This window comes from Pezoporus flaviventris, unplaced genomic scaffold (genome assembly GCF_033815535.1).
Source record: "Pezoporus flaviventris isolate CSIRO_AGI_PZ_B2104156 unplaced genomic scaffold, CSIRO_AGI_Pfla_v1 ptg000007l, whole genome shotgun sequence".
Classification (NCBI taxonomy): Eukaryota; Metazoa; Chordata; class Aves; order Psittaciformes; family Psittacidae; genus Pezoporus; species Pezoporus flaviventris.
In genome coordinates this window covers 90304773-90324486 of record NW_026892555.1, presented here as the reverse complement: position 1 = coordinate 90324486, position 19714 = coordinate 90304773, and the positions used below count along the sequence as shown (strand labels likewise).

The 19714-nt window shown below is 40.5% G+C and overlaps 1 protein-coding gene across 5 annotated transcripts in view; it reads right to left on the bottom strand.

Moving 5' to 3' along the window:
* Positions 1-19714, bottom strand: part of PHACTR1 (phosphatase and actin regulator 1) — a 315221-nt gene that overhangs the window by 158591 nt on the left and 136916 nt on the right. The window contains exon 1 of one of the 5 annotated variants that reach the window (XM_061449484.1): positions 12842-12902. The exons of the other annotated variants lie outside the window; for them this stretch is intronic. The gene's annotated coding sequence lies outside the window, so the exon portion shown is untranslated. Of the gene's footprint in view, positions 1-12841; positions 12903-19714 lie in introns of those variants that run through there. 5 annotated transcript variants of the gene reach the window in all.

The following is a 19714-nucleotide window of genomic DNA, read 5'->3' as shown; positions in this document are numbered from 1 at the left end:
TATTTGCAAGCCACAGCTTGTAGTTCAGCTCCTTACCAAAAAATTCCAGCAACTCAGTTACGAATCCTCCATTTTTTACATTTTAGCAATAGTAAATGAGGTACATGAGAAGGGGTTAGAAGTAGTGAACAGAGACTTAGTTAAGGGGCCAAGAAGTGATAGGAAAGCTGGAGGAGAGAAGAGTCTAGAAAATTAAATCACCCCAAGAGAAGAACATAAATAAAGCAAGGACAAAAGACAGGGAGCTAATACACAGAGAACCCCTGAGAAACTGCAGTGACATAACACATCAGTACGGTTATACTGGTGCAGTCCACTGCCACTGACCTAGCACAGGTTTAAAATACCACACACCATAGTACTTCATCTAGCACGCTACTATGCAAGCTGTTCTGCACAGACTTTGAGTCTGTGCAGTGGGACCGCATTAGGCATCTGCAACAGTATAATCATGTTGAATAACTGGACTTTGTGAGCTTTTTAAACATGGATTTCCTTGGGACTCTAGACCTCAAAACCAGCTGTGTGGAGGAGAGCAGATGGAAGGATAACCAGTTTTCAGTTCCCCATTTAAAGGCTGCCCAGTCCATACAATCAGTTCTCATATTTTGAAAATTGTCCCAAAGTCAAAAAAGTTACAGTATAAGATGTTTGAAGCATGGAGCTTAGCAGTAGGTCTTCAGTCCTGGTGAATATCTCTAAAGGAGGAATGGGCTAATTCAGGCACAACCAAGGAATATTAATCCAAGCATCTGAGGGAGGAGGCAGAAGGAAATGTCCCCATGGCTAGAAAGAAAGAAGCACAGCTTTGTCAGGACAGACAGAGTCTAGCTTTGGACGGCACAAGAGGTGATCTCTTTTCCTTCATTTCTTTCTCTGTTTTCTCCCTATCCTCTGAGGAGAACAGAGAGAAGTAGGCATTTTGGATAACAAAGGAAGGGGGAAAGATTGCCACTTGATTCAGGAGAAAAAGCTAGGAGTTAGCTGAGGTGCTAGGGCAAAGAACTTCTTTACTCTCATATATACTACTGTGTTCTGTTACCTTATCTTTCAGATGTTTTCTTCTGCTGCTAAAAGCCCACAGATTAAATAAATCTATTATCTTTAAATTCTGTCTCCTGACACACTTGACTCCAAGCATGTAACAAAGCATTTTTGCTGCACAGTAACAGTGACATTGGAACCCCTCTACAAAAATCAAGATTTCTAGTGCATATTCCCAGGATATCCAAAAGCTGTCCAGTTTCAGAGCTGGTGATGCTAGGTCTGACAATACGACCTATCATCCAGGGACAAACAATTACCAAGAGAATGCTGGCTTTTGGGAAAATAGCAAGGAAGACTCATAGTTCTCAGGATCCTGAGGCATGAAAGACAATGTCCATGAACTTTGCTTTTGTTTACAGGTTTTGAAATTGAGTGTGGTCATTGAGATACAGAACACAGAGCTCAACTGCTTCACAGAAGCAACTCAGGAAGTACACTTTGCCTGTGCATAATAGATAATTGTAAAGTTTAGTATGGTTCTTCTATGCGTCAGTTGATACAGGAGGTACTGCAAGCCTGACTCACTTGCCTTTGTTGACAAGAAGCACGACACTGAGATGAGACACACGGTAATATCAATATCTTTTAGTTCTAAGGGTTGAAAACTGTTTACCAACATTCTGCAAATGAATAACTTCCAACTGTCGACTGGCTGGGAAGACAGGCAGTAAAAAAAGTACATGAGGTGAACACAAAATACCGCTTAACTATGTTTTAGTGATGATTACTGAGGGTTTTTTTGGTAATTTTTCAATTGTTTCCAACCCTAACTATTCTATGGTTCTATGACCTTCTGATTATCTTTGGCTACAAAAGGTGCCTGGATGACAGATCAGAGAAGACACAGACCTCTTAAAAGGCCTTTAAACACAGTAGTCCTAATAAAGATTTTTGATAATGTAAGCCTTGCAAAAATAGATTTTTAGGAAATTATGAATCCACACACTTGGTCTGATTTAGTTAAAACCAAACCAGGACAGAAGAAAGTCATGATGCAAAGCTTTGTGTTTGGATGCTTAGTATATATTTATAATTTTAATCTCTGTAGATTGAACATTCTCTGTAGATAACTGTGCTCACAAAGTTAAATACATTGAAATTCAAACTAAAGATCCTGAAACAAACCCAACCAGATGCATTAACAATGCTCCAGTGAGTACACTAGCACACTAAGATATTCCAGGTCAATGAAGCTCATTCTAAGCAAAACATCTGGAGCACTCTAAATCCATCTTTCTTTGAAAACTAAATCTATGCTGAGCTTCTCTTAATTTCTTTAAGACGCCATTTAATTACAGTCCTGATCAATGCCATTTTCCAAACCCATCTCCTGCACTACTTACTCAAGTAACAATTAAAATTATTATTCTTTATCTTATTCTACTCAAGGTAGTTTCTCAGAGCACAGCATTAAAATCTTGATTTCTGATCGCTAGCACTGATTTTTGGTCCAAATACAGAATTTAAATGTTGGTATATGGTCAGAAAGTTTTAGAATTTATTCACACCTTACTCCGTTCTTTTTTTTTTTTTCTTCTCAGAGCTGGATTGAAAGAAACACAGTATTTAAGGCTAGATTCAGATATAGGCTAAGGAAATGAAACTTCACTGCTTCTTAGGCTTTTTAAAGAGAGTTACTGATAATCAGAATTGAAATGGAAATAGGAGTACTTCCAGCTTCCAACTCACCAAAGTGGTAAAAATTATTTAAACAAGCATGCAATAGATGTTGATTCTAGATGCATTCAAGTAAGTCAAACAGTTAATCTTTGAAAAATACACTGTCTTGACAAAAACCCTGAATACTACCAAATTCTGGCCGTAAGATGTTATACAAGCACAACACCCTCCCACCCCCCTTCCTCTCAGTTTGAAAATGCAACCAAATAACTTTTCTACTGTGCCCAATAGGCCCCATCTGCACTGTGATCTTAGCCTCATGGTTTGAGAATGTCAGCGGCTCTGAGGCTATGCTGTAAGTTGTTTTGCCCTGAAAAGCAAATGACCTGAGAAGCCAGGCACAGTTCATTGCTCAAAAATATCCTCCTTTACCACAATACCTGGAGGCTTTCCCTAAAACAGATGTCCCAGAGTGATTTCTGTTTGATAACTCTCCTCCTATATACACTTAAGTTTCACTTTGGCCTCATTTTATGGGAAGAACATCCTCCCGAATCTGCGTCAACTTGTCAGCAGCTTTGCCTTCCCCCATAAAGCTATGAAATAACTACTATAAAGTTAATGCCCAGATTATTGCTGAATTAAACTACCCTTCCATGTTAAGATGGATGCAAATACATGCAAATATTGCTGCATAATGTCTTTTGCATTGCATTCAAAGAGAATGTTTGTTTTCCTTGAAGTTTTTATCATGTAAAGGCAGCCTCCTATATGTCCTGCTTGAGACACTAGTATTATTTTATGGATGCAGATTGAAGAAAATACACTACTCATTTCTAGCAAGGATAGCTGAATTCAGTCCTTAAGTAGCACAAGCCCATTACAGTGGTGATTATTAGGGCATCAGTGAAATAGCAAAAATCTCTCAAGAAGCACCAATACCTAAAGCAAAGCTAAACTGCATAAACAAACACACAGCCCATGACGAAAATACTACTATTTATAACCATACCACAATATGTCCTGGAAGCCTCAAAAAAAACACAAGGGCTAGTCACCACAGTGAAGACTCAGAAGGAGCCCTGACCCATTACAGACAGGCAAACAGGTACTTATTTTGTGGATAAATAACTGAGATACAGAAATGGTTTGCACAAATTGACAGGATGCCTGTGACAGAGCTGCAAGATAGATATCAGAAGACAGTAGCTTGCTTTTTACTGTGGCTCCAGTCAGTCCTTGTGGACACATTCACTTAAAAAGTCTCCCAATATCTTTGCAAGAACTGGCTGCAAGTTGCTACTACTCCAAGGCTTAGGATCTGCATTTGCTTTTGAAGAGACATATCCATACAGAACAATGCATTGCTGCACAGGGATGCATGGAGCATAAAATACTATCTGGAAGAAGTACTGTGCTAACATGTTGTGCCATGCAGACATACTCTTAACTGGCCGTGAGAAGCAGAAGATGAAAGAGCTGACATTTGCCAGCTCCCCCGGATTTGTGGTAATGGCTAGCAACCACACTGCCTATTGAAAAGAACTACCAAATGTGTGTGGGATGTGGCAGGCTGTGTACAGGCTCTTATGCCAAGATGCAGAAGCAGCATCTCAGAGGTGGCTTACCAGGATATTTGCTTGCTTTATTTCTTTCCTTTTTCTGAAAAAGAACAACTGAACCATATTCTGGCACTTAGAAGAAGCCTCCCAAAATTGCTGTTGCCAGCTGGTATATTGACTTCTTTGCTATAGCACAGACCTTTGTTTTCCACAGCTTTATATAGTAGCCTCCATGCACTACATATAAAAATGAATACATTGTTTGCCTAGAGTGTCCCCAGGGGAGCAGAGTTATTGAGGTTTGAAATACCTTCATCCCATTTGCTGCCACAGGGCTGATTGCTAGCCTGCATCTGCCATTCACAGGAACTGAAAGCTAGATGGCCAGAAATAAAAGCTCCTGCAAAGAAAACATGTTTTACAGGAAAAATATGAAAAGAAAATGTGTAATTATCCAGTCACACTAGTGACTGCGAGATCCTCCCAGCTTTCCAGCCACGTACAATTAGCAATTGTTTTAAATAATCAATGAGTTAATTACAGCAGTAACTTTCTGTTACTTTTCACAGGGAATGTATTATGTGGTGGGGGACGTTAGAAACTGTAAAGCAGTACTCTCATTTAAGAGACAAGCAGAAACAATACCAGGGTATGCAGCATATGCCTGGGTCCTGCATGGCTTTCCAACACTACTCCTCCCTGCAGTGCCAGCGGCTGCCAAGACTCTCTGGAGCAGGCTTGGTACTAGTGCCTCTTTCCTTTTTGTGAATATACTTTTTCCTCTCACAAAAAGAGACTTGAAGCCCCAATCAGGCTCAAAATTTACCTCTTCCCACATGCAGAATCTAACCTAACCAGCCAAAAAGCATGCTCAGTAGTTCAGCAGATGCAGTCTAGCAATACAAAGGCCATCTACTGCTTACTCTAGGTAACAATTCAGTTTGGCTTAAAGAAGACAGGACTCCTCTTAGTAACCACTTTTCAACTTAGAACTAGATTTTGATACTCTCCTTAAATATTTGTTTCTCTTGCTTCTTACTAGGCAAGATTACTGACTTCACTGTAACTGTGAAATGGGGAAAAATGGGAGGGTGCATTGCTAACTAAGCATAGCTGTGATTTATCTATCTATACATGAATCCTACCGTATAGCTTTGATTTGCCACGGAAATACAATTTTAGCATGGTATGAGATACTAATTTGTATTAAGACAATTGATAAATTGATGCCTACCATAAGAGCTGGCATCATAATCTAGTACCTTGAGCTTTTGTGATTTATTATCATCTGAAGGGTACTCAGGTCTGCATTCAATTCTATGTAGCCAGAACTCAATTTCAGTTTCAAGTAATGATTGTAGACTTCTAGATACTGCCCACTACCTCCAATGAAAATATTCCTGTTGAATTTCAACTGGTACCTAGTTTCTGTCAACTGGGCATTTCATTACAAGTGGCAGAGATCTGCGCTGCTGGGACACATGTGGAAAGGTCATCCTACAGGTGTCAGAAAATCACTGCTGCTTTGAAAAAAATGCAACATCTTAATGCATTCTGGACTCTACTTCTCCAGTCTGGTTGAAGTGAGGGCCTTCATCGAGGGAACAGCCACTCCATTCAGATGCAGAGAATGTGTCCTATTTTGGCACCCCAAACGGTAAGCATGTTGCTCAGAGAACATACATTCTCTCAGTCTCTCAAAAAAAGACAAGCTGGCATATGAAAAAGAACAGGTATGTATTAGGAAAGCTACAAACACAGTGTTTTTCTCTTCCTAGACCTAAAAAAGGCTGAGTAATGGCACATTATCACTCTCCTTTGCAGAGGGCTGTCAGGTGTGCTACTACCTGCTTGGGGAAATGAGATGAAAGCAAGACATCAGCAACCTGACCCTCCCTTCCAGCACTGGAAGCACCAGACACACTCATTACATCCCTGCCAAGCTTCAGTGCCAAACTCAGTGCAGAACTCAATATCCCACTCCCCTGAGCTCATTTCCATTTTCACCACTACTTGTAATGAGCTGTCTTCTCCAGTGCTTTGCCAATTGCTTCCTACAGATACTGGGAGCACAAGGAAGGCACCATATTTATGTTCTTATTTATGAAAACATGGACATTCACATAACACAGAAAGCTGGCCTGAGAAACAAAGACACACAGTTTTTGCCTACTGAAGCAATACTCCTAGATAATTTGCATCAGTTTTAAGGAACGCAAAGTAGTTTTTAAGGAAAGCAAAGTATTGCAAACGAGTTCACAGCACAAACTTAATATTTTATTGCATTCTTGAAATGGACATTTGTTTTTCATTGTCTTACCACATTTAATCTCTGAGGTTCCGATACAAAGAAAGTTTCCCTGTAACAACTGCACAGAGACTTCAAAAAGAAATTATTTTTCTCTAATGGAATGTCACCAGATTATGATTAACCTGCCTTTTCCTTGAGGTCTCAAAGAAAGATTATTTTAAAAAGAAAACAAGTAAAAACGTCAACCCAAAGGTCCACGTTTTCAAATATGACTAAAGTTTTCCAAATATGTGCTAAAGATTTCCAAAAGCAAGGAGTGAGAATTTTCTGAAGAGCAGCCCCTTTTAAGATGTGTCCAGCTGGCCATATTAGCAAACAAAACAAAACAGCAATTGTTTGGAAAAAGTAAGTCTAAACCCCACCAATTTTAATCCTGTCTTTAAATACTATTTCTGAAATGACACCATGGACTTTACAACCAGACAGCAGAGAAACAGCTCTGTTTCAGCAGAACGTGACTTCTGGTGACACAGAGTCATGTAAGTGGCAGAAGCAGGGTTGCAAGTGCAGCAATTATAGCAGTACTTCATCAGGGAAAAACAGCTTTTAAGCAAGAAAGCTTGGGTACAAAACAGGTCAGAACCACTCCAAAATGACTCAAAGGTCTCAAAGACTTGAAAACAACAGGTCAATTTTAATGGCTGTAAAAACCCCCAACACTGTTCTCCTGCAAAGTTATAGGTCAGAAACACAAGGATGAACACATGCAGGGCTGATTGCCAATTAATCACTTCTACAAAACAAGTTCCTGGGCAACTACATGAGGGACAGACACAATTCTGATCTAACTAGGAAAGAGTCTGGCTTACAGCACAGTCTGTGCCCCATCCAAGCGTGAATTTGCTGCCCCTGGTTTGCAATCTATCCCTTAGGGCAGTCTGGGGCAGTCTGTGGACTTGGAAAGTAGTTTTGGTGTCTACAATAAAGCCTATCATAGACTCAAAACATTGTTCCTTCAAACTAGTTTGGTCCCTGCAAGAGATGTCTCGGTTCAGCCCCTATAACTGCTGGCACTGATGGTTTGATTTTTGTCAGGTTTTCTCCTCACCTTCGTTAGCCTGACAGCTCTCCAAGTCCAGACATTTTAGGGTCCACTCTAGACAGGTGGTGGTAGGTTCATTTTCTTAATTTCTGTTTTTCTAAAGCGAAAACCCCAAAAAAATCTCAATTCAACACCATGGTGTCCAGACTGAATGCCTCTCATTGCTTCTGCTATAAGGGCATCTGTAAATAGCTGATAAGGACGCCAGCACTTACGTATCTCTGCTTATTGTTTTGGCAGAAGGTGGAAAACCACCACCTTAGGCCTAAAAGAGGTTTATTAAGTGGAGGTTAGTCACTTCTGCTGCTCATGACTATATGCTTAGGCCTTGGAGCTACTGCAACCACATGGCTTGTGAATGGGACAGTTTCTTTTCTTTTACACAGAGGTAAGTATGCAGAACACTACTAATTAGCTTGATACACTGCTAATGTAAAATACTGTTAAGTCTATCAAGTTCAACATGGCTAAATCATTTACTCACACTTGAGATCTGTCTTAAAAATAGGAGTAATCAAAAATAGTCATCTGGACGCTAAGCTTGTCTCTTCCCTCAAACAACTACACTCACTTCGCATCCTAAGCACAAGCATGTGTGTACAGATGAAATCTCCCTGGGTTGTTTCCTCATTGTGGGGTGAGCAATTATGTCAATGAAAAATTAGAGCAAAACAGGTAAATTTAAAGTATGGGTGATCACAGCTTAGGCACAGCAGTAAAGAGCAGACTGGCCTCTCAATGATAATGATTCCAACAACCTTCCTTCAATGATAATTTCAAGACCTGAAATGTTCCCTGGGAGATATAACTCTCATTTGGGCCAGGTCTCCAGTGAGTAGAGTAGCTTGGCCTTTAGGAAATAGAGAAAGCACACTGGCTAGTTATATCATTTGAATCTTTTCACTCTAGTCTGTACAACTGCTTACAGAAATGAAAGGAGAAAGCCATTGCTTCTTTCTTTTCTTCCTTCCCTAAAAATATGATCCTTCCCCTCTCCGCTCCCCATCCTTATTTTCAATCATTTTGTAATTTTGGGTATTTAACAAAGATACACACTACTTTCAGGTTCTGTTTGGGTTTTGTTAATTAAAACTAAGATGTCTCAGAAGCCTTATATACTTAATCACAGACCTTTCCTATTCAGTTGTTTCAGACACAGATAAAATATTCAACAGCAGAGAAGCCACCTCCTGTTTGCTATCACCTCCAAGTAAAAAAAAAAAAAAAGAAAAGCCAGCAAGGCATAGTTCAGCATAAAATAATACCAAAACTCTTTCTTGGCTGTCTGGATCAGCAGCATGCAGGCAATAACACTGAAAGAAATCACATTAGCATGATGTAACTGTCAATTATATTAAGCAAGATTTAATGTTAAGTATTGCAGCCTGATTAATCTGCAAATATTTCTGTTAGTGGGAATGGTCTCTACAAGTTTCAGGTTTTAGTTCACTGCACCACATTAAGCAAAGGGTGAGAAAGGCACAAGGGGAGACAGATTCATCCTCTGTGTAAATGCACTGACTTCAAAAGCAGATCCCTTTCATTTCTGGAAAGACTCTGACTTGCTGTCAAATCCATGCAGACTCTGAGGGCTTCTCCTGATCATCGTTTTCCAGAAGGATATTGAAGGAGGTTTGCTCTTTGCTTTTTAAGTGTTTTTTTTTAATAAATTTCTAAGGGTATAGCAACTATCAAAATGAAAAAGACAAATGCTTCATACTTCAAAATGTTTTGACTTGGATTCACACTTAAACAGTCAGACGTGAGTGCCTGGTGGCAAAACACACCATGGGAAGTACGGCTTGCACCCCAGCCTGTCATTACATCTGGAAAAGGTGGAGTATTTTGGAAAACAGACCCTTTCTCTACGAATACCTGGCCTACTGCTCAGCAAAATTGAACTTCCCACTGCATAACTTCAAAACATTCAAAACAAAACAAAGAACCAAACCAAAACCCCACAGATTTTGCATTAAGTCCCTCTTTACAGATAATCTCCCAAGTATCTTCCACAACTTTAAAGACTCTCAAGCGGAATTTTTCAAAGAGTTAAGTCTTGCCTACTTTTAGACAGAACCATTGTAGAATGGAGCACCATTTTAACATTAAACCATTAAACTGAGTGACATGACATCCTTAAGTCCTTATTGACCTAAATTATTCTGTGATGCTAGCAGCATTGGTTTACTCAGAACTGAATTCTGGCAACTTGGAAAATAATTTTGGGAAAAGCTGTCTAACTCAAATTTAAGATCCCTATAAAACCAGATTTAGAAAAACAGCACAAAAAATTGAGAGTAATGCTCCAATTTGTTTTGGTACCGAGTAAAGTCTGGGCAATCACATGGGATGTTTTTCCTATTTCACTGTTCTGAAACAACGCAAAGTGTGACAAAAATTATTTTCAAGCAAGAGTATTACTTATTCCATAGTGTGGGCTTCCGCTTATCTTTCTTGTTCTTTGCATCTGTCATAAACAACACTCGTCTCTCAAAAAATGATCTATCTTCCTGCAAACTGCTTTTTCCACTGCAGCTGCACTCAAAGTTTCTCACATTCTCTTAAACTGTCAACATTGTGAATCTATGGGGATCTGACAACTGGATAAAAGAATCAGAAAACATGTTGCTGTTTCTTACAGACATTTTAAGTAGCTGTATCAGACCAAGACTGGGTGAAACAAGAATTACTCAGCCTTACAGCAGCCTTCCAGTACCTAAAAGGGGCCTACAAGGAATCTGGAGAGATACTTTTTACAAGGGCATGTAGTGACAAGGAGGGATGGCTTCAAACTGAAAGAGGGGAGATTTAGACTAGATATTAGGAAGTTCTTCACTATGAGGGTGGTGAGGCACTGGCACAGGCTGCCCAGAGAAGTTGTGGCTGCCCCATCCCTTGAAGCATTCAAGGCCAGGTTGGATGGGGCTCTGAGCAACCTGGTCTAGTGGGGGTGTCCCTGCACATGGCAGGTGGGTTGGAACTGGATGATCTTTAAGGTCCCTTCTAACCCAAACCATTCTATCATTCTGATTCTATGATTGTATCCAGTCAGAATCTTCCCAGGAGTAACTTGTACCTATTATCCTTATCTTTTCCATGTGACTACTTGTAAAAATGGAGTTTTTGTCTTCTTTGTAACCATCCTTTAAATACTGGACCATGGTGATAGGGTGATAAGCTTTCTTTTCTCAAGGATGAACAAACCAAGTTCAGCTTTTCCTCATATGGAAGGTTTCCCAGGGCTCTGTGGCCCTTCTCTGGACTCCCTCCACCCTGCCCACATCTTTTTTGGAGGTCCCCCCTATCAGTGGGGACCAAAACTAAATACAGTATTCCAGGTGTGGCCTGACAAGGGCTGCATAGACCAACTGCTTCTCAATTTCAACTGACCAGTAAGCATACCTATGCTAACATGGGCAAGGGCAAGGGCAAGGGCAGCAGAGACAAGGTCTTAGGTGTGACATAAGTCTAACTGTTGTGTGATGCCAGTGAGAACTGCAGTTATGAAGGATGCCATCTACTTACAAAAGCTTTACCTGAAGCCTTTTTACTGTATCTCCACTGAGAAATAAATTCAGAGAAAAAAAGAATTGGCAAATATTGTTAATGCTGAAAAACCTCTGAACATGCAGCACAGTTAGCGATATCACTGCTAGGGAGGACTAAGAATTATGTACCACATTTTACTTTGTGTTCTCCAAACTAGCTTATATGTAGCTCGGACATGACATCACCCACCACCAAAATCTTCCCCTCTCTGATGTAGGTTTACATATATCAACTCTATACAATAAATACTAGAACAACCTCTTTAACACGAGAGACTGGAATAGTACAGAAGGGCAGTGCAACTATCCAAGCTAAATGTAAGGTCAGCTCATGCCTTGCCAGGAAAGAAAGAAACAAAAGAGAAAAGCTGTTATTTTGCCTTACTGGAATAGCTTAGTGGATAAAACACTCGGGGATTTGGTTTGCATTTCCAGTTTTTTTCTAAACTTCTTCAACATTGGCTAAGTTGTTTAGTCTCTGTAGGCTCCAAATGTCACTATTTTCCTACTTAGATGTCTAGCATGGTTATGGACGGCTGAGTTTCAACATCTGTTTTTGTCCATGATAAAAAATAGCACAGAAGTACATAGAGCAGAATACCTATTTTGCTCCATATCATAACATATATCTATTCACCTGACAATTATGCAGGTCTATAATGACGTCATCATGTGCCAGCAACCAACTTCTCCATTCCTAGCCCTATTTTAGAAAAAGTTTGTCCAGAAGACCACAGGACACTTTCCCATACCTTAGTTTTTTCATGTGAATTAAACCAAGAATATATCCCTGCTAATCAGTGGAAGATTAATTTCATACATAAAATCCATGCTGAAAGGTACTAGCAAGTAGACTAGTCTCTGCTATGAATGAACTGTCTTCTGTACCTACAGAAGATTGTTTCTGCACTTTCTCTTTCCAGTCTCAGATCTTAGTTCATCCCTAGCTTCTCTTCACAGCCTGATAGCTGCTGTAGTTCTGCATAATCACAAAGCACAGAAAAAGCATAAAACTGACTTGAAATCTAACTCCACTTCCAAGTACATCCTCTGCAGTTGCATCCTCTGCAGTCTTTTGGAATGAGTCTTTTCTCCTACCTTCACCTGTGTTCTTCCACTCTCCCTCTTGGTTAAGGGTTGGCCCAGTATGCACACAAGTGTGGAGACTGATTTTGGTAGTCACCAGGTACTGGTAAAACATAGCTGGTTTTTATTATCTTGCAGCACATTCAAAATCACATATCAACAAGAAGATTAAGAAACAAAAACAAAAAATGCCCCAAACAGCAGCAGAACATGATTTTCCCCCACCTCAGCATTTTCTCACCCTTTCATAAGCTTCACTGCAATTGAGGGCTGAGAAAAGTAACACTAGGCCATTTCAGGTCTTCTAGGTAACTTTCTACACCACTTCCATTGCATGTGCTGTTATTTAGCAGTTACTGCAGATCTCAATTTCAGTAGGATTTGCAAGTCAATCCTCTATCTGCAAATCCCAGATGGCTGAGTGATTTTTAGCACAGCTATTGATCTCCTCATTCATACATACTGGCTTCTGGGCAAACACACCCAGCTGCTCTCAGCAACCCCGTCTGACTGCCACGAGCAGAAAAGAGGACTTTGTGAACCCAAATGCTACCCACTAATAATACTGACACTTTGAAAAATAAAATTAGGGAGGAATAAGCTTATGGTTTGTGCATTTTCCTACCTGATAGAGACTGCTGCAGGCTCCTTCCCTTGCTCTCCAACAGCTGTGCTTTCGGCAACTGAGCAACAGCCTCCCTAAGTGTGGTGCTCTGAAAACACACACACTCCACACACACACATCCAGCCTTTCAGTGCCAGACAGCCCCTTCTCCTCTGCAGTCAGCCAGCCGAAAAACAAGTTGCAATTCAGTGACCAGCTCCCGTATGAAAAGGAAGAGACAGAGGTTGGAACAATCAATGCAATTAACTATCCTGAAAACAGCATGAGGCTTTTTGTATAATGGGAACAATTGGGTTTTATCTGCCCTTTCTCCCCCTCCCATATATTACCTATAAATGAAGCATGTATTTAGCGGATCCCTGCATATTTTATGCCAGCTGCCCTCTCTTTCTCATTCTGTCTTAGACCACCGCAGAACAGCAAGAACAGATTTAGGCTTACGGTGGAAGGGAAGCCAACTGCTCCTTACCTCCACAAAGCAGGAATTCCTACCTCCTTGATGAGACCTCTGAGGAACCATTCATTCTGATAAACGGTAGTTGAAACCAGTTTTGGAGGCAGAGGGTTGTTGAACAGGAAAGGAAACAAGCCAAAGGTCCAGACAGCCTTCACTCCTTACCCATGCTTTTCCCCTCCAGTCACTAATCTTACTACCATAAATCAAGCCTCTGTGCAGCTGCAGCAGTAATAGATTTCAGGCAAAGTGGCACAGGCATTGTATACTCCTGCCACTCGTTCATATTTTAAATACTGTTTGTTGAGCTTTGTAACATACAGTTTGTCTCCTTCTGTAGGGAATTACTCACCCAGGCAGTCACATGGCTGCAGCAGCACAATTAGAGGATTCAAACTGCGCTAAGCTCTTCAGGGTTTTGATCTGGAAATCATATGGGGTGAGGAGATAAAACCAAATGATGACAAGGATCTACTATCTTTGTGAAATTAGCAACTTGTAGTTCTCCTAGTCTGCACTCACACAGGGCTTGCTGTCACAGAAAAACCTAGTTATATAGCACTGTAAACCTCACCTAAGTTAGAAAGGAACACCTTAGTATATGAAGTTTGAAATAAGCAGGGAAACAGGTGTCAACAAGCCCTCAATAAGGGAATAGCTGTTGATGAGAAGAGTGTATGTATGAATGAGAGTTTATCAGATTTCGGGGGCCAGAACTTTCAATGGCATAAAAATAGTTGAAACTTTTAAATTCAAATTCAAGTCCCATACATGCCTCTCCAAGGTTGAAAGTTGTTAACAATCATGAGAACACTTCAGGATTTCATGAAGTCTAAAATGATCTGATAAAAATACTTGGATCTGAGATTCTGGGTTAGACCAGCTCCACGATAATGCTCTGGTAAGTTTTTATTGTGCAGAACACAATAGAATTATCATGGAGTTGTTTATAAACCAAAGTGCAGCACAGAGCGCTCTTGGCTTTTGTCATGGTAGATCAACTATGGAGTTTGTTTAAAACCTAGTCCAAGCCAGTTCTTCCTCCTCCCTGCCCAGACTTAAGGAGCATCTGGATTCACTGCTGTGGTCCATCTGACTATAATGATACACTCCTGCAGCTACGGGTTGGATGCCCCATCAGCATGGCCAGGCCTAGTGTTCGGATATAAGCCCCAATAGAAAGTTCTCTGTTTCTGGTGGATGCTGTCATGCCCTCCCTGTCCACATGTGCTTAGGCATACTCCTTAGGTTCCCCTCATTCCCAGGACCACATTTGCTTCAGTTAATAGACTCCTTTTAGCTGACTTTTAACTTCTCTCGCAGATTGCTTCTAGTATTTCTTCCCTGATCACAGTTTTATTGTTTTCTTTCTGTTTAAGTTGTGTAATGAGATAGCCAGTTTCATTTTTCCCAATTCATTGATTTCAGAGATTAATTCATGTAATTGTTCATTCTCTTTACCTAGGATGTTCCTTCCCCCATTCCCCACACCAAAAGTGTATTGCTAGCAGCAGTCTTGTCTCTGCATTCAAGTCCCTGCACAACACAGCTCTTGCTTATAATTCTTCTTATGGTCAGGGGTATTACCGATACTACCAAAAGGCATCCAAGAGCCAGCCAAAGAACAGAATCTTGCTGGAGGAGGCACCATCAGAGGTGCACTGACCCACAGCGGGAATGGGCAGCTCCTCAGCACTTTTGCCCCTCCCCTCTGGTCTGTGGCATCTGTCCCTCTGCAACTTTCCTGTTGATCCAATCCAGCTAGAAGCACTTTCAAATACAAGTCTTTCAGCCTTCCAGAGTGCCCTGCTATCATTATGCACTGCCATCCTCCACTGAGGAGGGAGCTGAGGGCAGGCTGATGCTGTCACCACACAAGTCAGTGCACTGGAAAATAAGCTGAAGAAAAAAGCTGCTACTGGAGGGAAAAGGGCATATCTGACCCTGCCATTTATGTGACCTTTTCACTCATTCTAAGCTGGTGATGTTTTTGGTCAGTGTGATGGAAATGTAGGTTGATCTCCCAGCAGACAGCACTTGAACCCAAGGCCTGGCTGTCTCCCGAGATTCCTGCACCTTTTTCCTCTCCAGAAACCTTTCCACTTCGGGTATGACACTACCCTGACGCTCATCTCTCCAACAAGCTGCCCTTTCCTTGCCCATTACACTTACCCCCCGCAAAAGCAAGTGCAGGGAAACCTACAGAAAGTTAACATTCACAATAAAAATGCAAAAAAGAAAATGCCACTGAGTCCACTTGGGTTGCTGGAAATTTCAGTATGGAGGTGGGAGTCTGCAAACTCGGGGGCCTTGGTGGATTTGGATTGAACTCTCATTTAAATGAAAACCTGCATGTATGAGAAGGCTTAAAGCAGAAAGCTGTCAGGATACACTGATTTCTGTGATTTTACCATCTTAAAACTATCAATCTCTGGAAGGAACACATAGCATTTCTTTAACTTTGCATCTCACTTTGGCACAGAAATTTCTAGAATAAAGAGAAAACCAGGAGCTTAAAACCAGAATAAAGTCCATACAATGGGGATCTGAGTCAAAATCTACTATGTCTTGGTCTCTTGAAAACACTGCAGCGTGTACCGCAGTTGCTTCCTGTAAATCACTAGCGGAACAAGAAGCAGAAAGTCAATTAGACCAGTGCTACTGAATACTTTCTGGACAGTTAGGAAAGCAATATCTGACAGTCATCTCATGAACATCTTCGGTGGCCTGACACACAGCATTGCCCAGTTTCATCTTGAGAGACCTATGCCTGCCTGCTTCAGTAAAGAGAAGCTCTCCGATCAACCCGAGTTTTATCTCCAGCCTCATCTGTTATGACTCATGTTAGTTGCTTATAGCAACTGCATAGAAATGCAAGGCATTCTCATTAAGAGGATCAACATTTAACTGAAGAATCAGATGGTTCCTCTTGCCAGTTTCATCATGTGCTGTCTAAAAATCCCCCAGATCTTAAATCTTAATATCTTAAAATCAGTAATAAATACAGATCATTCTGTGTGACTGCACTTTGATCCACTATGTGCGATTGGTGTATATTTTTTCACTTTCTGTGCTTTAAAAATAAACCTTATCAAAAAGCTGTGATTCTGGCCTGTTCACATGATTCCATGGGAGCTGGGATTCCATGAGATACCTCAGTGTGGAATCAAGTCACATGCTGTGCTCCACATAGAAAGGCTGAATATTTTGGGCGGTTATCATCCTTGCTGCACCTCCACTGCGTCCACTGAACTTGGTATAGTGTGTCCAAACCAGCTGTCTTTCATTTCTGTGTGGTAAACATGAAAAAATAAAACCCATTTCATCAAAATGGAAAAAAACCCCAACTTAAGACATATCAAAGTGGAAAAAGGAGCAAAACAATCTAGTGCCAAGCAGAACATATGTGTGAAACACAGACAGCAATACTTTATCCTAATTTTGCTAGACAGACTGATTTTTAATGCTGTATTCCTGTGAAGCAAGCCCATCAAATTATTTCTCCTTTCCTCAGTATAACACATTAAAGAAAAATAAATCCCAAACCTTGTCTATTTCAAGCTCCCTAGAAATAATGTGAAAGTAATACCTAGCAGAATTTTAATGACACACAGAGATTTACTGGAGATTAAATTTGATTAAGTATCGCTAAGTAATGAGGCATTTTAGGGGACTGTAAGATAGGGAGGGAGTTTCTGAATTCAGTCTTTTTCAAAATACTTTGAGCAATTAATAATATAGTTCATATTACATAGTGTTTCACACAGGCAACTTAAATGCATGTTAAAAAAAGCCCGTAGCATATTCTTAGCATGAAAACACTGTATTTCAGAGAAAATTCACAAAACAAAAATGCTTTGGAAAAAACAGTTATGCTTATACAGCACCATTTATTTTCCAAAATTTTCAACAGAAAGAGTAACCAATGAATCCTTATAACATTCCTTTGAAATTCATAGATTGCTAACTCTCTTTTTACAGATAGGCCCACTGAGGTAGGATAGTAAAATTATTTGGCTAAAGCCATAGGGAAAGTTAAGGCTAAAAATCAAAGGAATATTGACAGCTAACTTGTTTCCAGACCCACATCTTAAATAATTATTCCTGAATAACTCATTACTAAAGCAAAGCGCATACTGATGTCCTGTCACAGGGCTGCTGACTGGGACAGGTTGTGATGTTCCCTTCTCGCTGGTTATCTGTGTGGCACCTTCCACACTGCAGCCCCATTCCTACTTGGCTATTAGGCAGTATGTTAGTACAACTAATTTAGCAAAGACCTTCATGCAATGGGTAGTATCAATGTGTGCAAATTAAGCTTTCCACAGTCTTGCACCATACACAATTTCGTGTATCCACTTAGAGACACACTACTGTACAGAAGGCATTTGGATGCTGTACCACATCAGATCACACAAAGCAAAAATTCGGTATGGCACACACCCTTGACACAAGCAGTCTTATTTTCAGAATAGATACTTGCATTGTCACCTAGTCCAGTAGTTCTTAAAAATGCAAGCTTGGTCCAAATTCCTCCCAGTGAGGAAGGCAGTAGCTCTCTCTATATTGAAGGGCCATATGATTCTGGGAGAAATTACTATGCATTTATGTGAGGAATAAGTACATAGTTCAACCATAAATGCACTTGACATCCTTTTTAATACACAGACAGCTATCCTAGGGCAGAACTACAAGCCAAGTTGCTCGGCTTGACGATGTATGAGTCCCCCCATCCAATCAATCTGGATGCTATACCCAGAGCTATAATAAAAGCAGGAGAATGAAAATTGCTGGTCCTCAGTATCCTTTGAGAGAAGGGCATCAAATGTGACCAATAGCTCTGTCAACTGCTATAAAAAGATAGACCATAGACTCAAAAGGGCTGAGCAAGTGGCGTTGGGAAAGAACAGGAAAAAGCAGCAAATATGATGAGACTTAGCTTCAAGGTCAAAACTAAAAGCAAAGGTACAAAAACACTTCAAGCCACAGGGAGAATTCATAATCCTGTGGGTATCTCCAAATCTTGGCTAGGAATTCTGGCTAGTACCTGGAAGCCAAATTTAACCCTTTGTAGATCTACTGGCTTGCACAATTTCTTTACTGAATAAATTTCTTATATAAATTATTTCTATCATAAATTTCTTACAACTCTGGAATGCTTACCTAAAGCTCTTTGTAATGAGATAAAGATCAAGAAAATTCATATTACCCTAACAGTGAATCTAAATTTAGACCAGACTCATCTAATTGAAGGCCAATGCAAAAACCTGGGTTAAATTCTCTCACCTTAGCTTGCAAGTAGCTCCACTGAATTTTGGGAGTGGAGAGAGAATGGCAAAGCAAGATTACCACAACAAAGCTATTATCTGGCTTTGATGTGGAGGTGGTTGCAGGGGTCATCTAAGTATCAAATGCCAGGTGGCTTTCACAATCAGCTTTCTCTCCCCAGTCCTTTCAAGGTATACCTAGAATGTTAAACAAGGGAGGTTTTAAATGGGATTGAGGGTATAACAAAGCAGTTGAAGAGAGGTGCTCATGCTTTTGGATTGTGGCAGTGCAACCCAGGTGAAATGGTCTACTTCAGAGTGCAAAGTTCTGGGAACAGGTGAGAATGGGTAATTAAATGGCCAATACAGAGTAGAGAAAATATGCAGGACCCACATTTTGCCTAATACAGCTCCTCTGAAGCCAAAATTAATAGACTTTCATGATATTAATAGTGATAGAATAGACTCTCAGTTGGAAGTGACCTACAAAGATCATCCAGTCCAACTGCCTGACCAATTCAGAGCTGACCAAGTTAAAGTATGTTGTTAAGGGCACTGTCCAAATGACTCTTCACCACTTGGGGCACTGACCACCTCTCCAGGAAGCCTTTGCCAGCGTTTGACAACCCTCAGTAAATAAATGCTTCCAACTGTACAGTCGGAACATCTGTGATGCACAGAGCCTTGTGTGTTGAGAAAGCTTGCTCATGAGAGCTTAGGAAGCTGCAGAGACAAATCTTCAGACAGAGGTTTTAAGTTCTGTGCTAAGCATGGCACTAAGGCAAACCATTAATATTCAGTGCCTGCACACATCTCAGGCCTTGAGGAGAATTGTGAATTGCGGCCTGAGTGACCTGACAGAGCTGTGAGCATTGAGAAGGTCAGTGTTTCCCAGAGTTGGTATCAGGTGGGTGCAGTAGCAAATGCCTTAGAAATTATTATTCTTTGTTTTTTTTTTTTTAAGGACTGAAAGAAACCAAAAGAATAATCTTTTCTGACCCCACATTTAAGAATATTGTCAGAAGATGTGCACAGAAGATGCCTCTCTCCAACCACTCTGAGCTTCTTAACAAGAAAGGTACCCACAGAGATACAGACTGTTGGTGAGAAATGTTTATGCAAACAATTTTTTTTTCCTTCTTTCTAGTAAGT